A 2,878-nucleotide genomic window follows, 5' to 3' on the forward strand; every position below is an offset into this window, starting at 1 on the left:
AGCCACCAACAACAATCACCGAAAACACCTTTGAGCACATGCAGCCACACAGAGTCAGTGACTGTGAGTTGACAAAATGTTTCCTGCAATTTGAGCATTTCACGCTTGACAGTAAAACTGTTTATTCATATTTTGACAATAAAGGACTTTCAATGAATGTCAAACTAACTTTCAGCCACCATGGTTGTTAAAACTTATGGTCTGCAAAAACATTCAATGTGCACGAGTTAATCAGGGTTTGGCTTCGACAATATCGTTTCCCTTTCTGATAAATATAACAAGAGATGGTTTGATTTATTTACCTAAAAAATACAATGCATTCACAATTCACATGCTGCCAGAGAGTATTAAAAATAAGTTTTGTCCAGCAGTTGAAAGGTATAGTGCGATACCGACTATTAGTGGTTGAAGAGGCTGATAACGGATATTTGAAGCCGATACTCATTTGCAGTAAAAAGGAACATTTTGGCAAAAGGTTTTTTTAATAACATGTAACACTTAAATGCATTTCAATGGTGGGTTTGGTGGAGAAGAACTCCGAGAACTAACCCACCATATTTCCTCCCATATTCCAAAAACATGCATGGTAGGCAGATTGAACACTCTAAAGTGCCCGTAATTGTGATTATGAGCATGAATGGTCGATGTGTGCCCTGTGACTAATTGGCGACCAGTTAACAGTGTACCCTGCCCAAAGTCAGCTCCAGCACGCCCGCGACTCTCGTAAGGGAAAGCAATTCAAAAATTAGATGGATGGATGGAAACTTGTTACAGGTGTAGGCAGATACGGACCACAAGCAAGTGGTGTGTATCTACGGCCTCAGCAGCTTGATGTTCATTAAGCACTAGCGGGATGCTGCAGGCTGGTGGATGACAGCAGCCCATTAAGAAAAGGTAAATCTAATTGGGAGTCTCTAGTTCCACACAGCTTGCGTGTCACTGCTAGAGGGTAGACAGCCAATATTAACACGTCATAGCACTGTTACTACCACCATGACCCCAGTAACCAGAACAGTGCTAATGGTTGAACAGCGTTCTGGTCACTTTATATAAAAACAACAGGGGTGCTGTGCCTCTGACATGGGTTGCACATCAGTCTGTACACTGTCCTGCAGCAACAACATTCTTAAAAAAAATTAATGAATCAATTTAGATTAATTAGATTGTGTGGACCTCTTGTAATCCAACATTTATATTATTAACAGGTTGTGCAGTCTGCAAAGTTTTGGAGGATTGGGAGCAAAAATAAAGCAGAATGTGATGTTGATTCAGTCTCTACTTGTCACATTACAGTCAGATGGCGTGCTATAGCAACCACGTTACTAAGGCGCTTGTCTCAAGAAAGATTACTTCACTCAACATGGCAATGGTATTGAAACAAAAGTTTAGAACATTCCTTTCCCTTGATGGTAACCATTCAGACTGCCTGAAAGTGAAAAGATGGAGGTTTTGCAAGCAATGTGCAAAGGTTTTCTGCTGCTCAGTCAACTTGACATGGTACTTAAGAACCTGTGTAACTTGTATATATACATATTTTATTCAGGTTTTTTGTTTTGTATGTGAAATGTTAGATGTAGTGATGTTGGGAAAATCTAACCTTTGTAATCTTTTTTTTTTACATTTAACAATAACATTTAATTTAATAACATACCTAAAAAAAACAGAACACAATGCAATGAAAAAATACTTGGTTACACTTGAATTTGAATATGTTTGCGTAGTGCTATTTTCAGATTAAACACTGCCCTGCATGTGAATTTGGCTTTTGGTCCTCTGATTGAACCAGCAGGGAATCCTGACATACTCAATTTTTTCCACCATCCTGTTGCGCTTATAGAAATTGGCTCATTAAGTAGATGGCCATAACAAGACCACAGTCAAAGCCATCAGAAGTGACATTTTGCTCCGTTGTGAAACAAAGCAAAACACCAGCGCATCAAATATGCATTGCCAAAGGCAGTGTGCATGCATCATCACATCACTTCTAAAGTCAAATCTTACCGATGAACAACTTCAATGAAACTTTACATGCATCTTTATGTTCTGTCAAAGTTGTTGTGAATGACCTTATCGACTATAAATCCGTGTAATACAGACCTCTCCAGTTAACTCGTGCGCGGCAGTTAAGTGTGCGGCAACAGCCTCAAGCAATTATACAGTTTTTCCGCAGTCATTTGTTAGATTGTCCTTGAAATTTGGTAAACACTAAGTCAATTTTTTTAAACAATTCATACAAATAGCAAAACATCATGGATCCTTTGGATCCTTTCTCAAAATTTGAATCCCTCAAACATACTTGTCAGTAAAATTGTCAGTGCATTTTAATGACAATTCCTTGAGGCATTGTTCTGATGAGTCAAACTTAAGTCATACAAAGTAGTCCTGTTGTGAATTATTTGCTTACTCTAAGCAGATGCGCTACGAGACCTCAGTATTTAGAAGGGCAAGTGAAATGCATGGGGCTAGGGCAATTGTTATTGCACTATAAAATATGACATGCTTGCGTAGCACGAATGCAGCAGCGCAAACACACATACACGCTTCAAACATCTTTTGCAGCTTGATAAACTTGCACATTAAATTTCCATCAATCAAACAAAATGCCATTGTTTCTTTGTATTTTTAATGTTTGAGTGTTGAGCAATGAACTGTCGTGACACCAGTGTGTTGGGCAAACACCACTTGAGGCCAACTCAAGATAATTCCCAATATACACACGACGTGTTTGTCTTTCCTTACTCATTTCCAGTTTCCCTTAATGCGTTCACGTTTATCTTCATACAAGACTGGTAGAGTATTTGGGTATGGATGTGTTTATGCGTCGGTCAAGACGTAAAATTGGGCAATATGAACATGATATAGTTCAAGATAGTTTCAC

The sequence above is a fragment of the Syngnathus floridae genome, chromosome 6 (assembly GCF_059516105.1).
Source record: "Syngnathus floridae isolate MCC-2025c chromosome 6, RoL_Sflo_1.0, whole genome shotgun sequence".
Lineage (NCBI taxonomy): Eukaryota > Metazoa > Chordata > Actinopteri > Syngnathiformes > Syngnathidae > Syngnathus > Syngnathus floridae.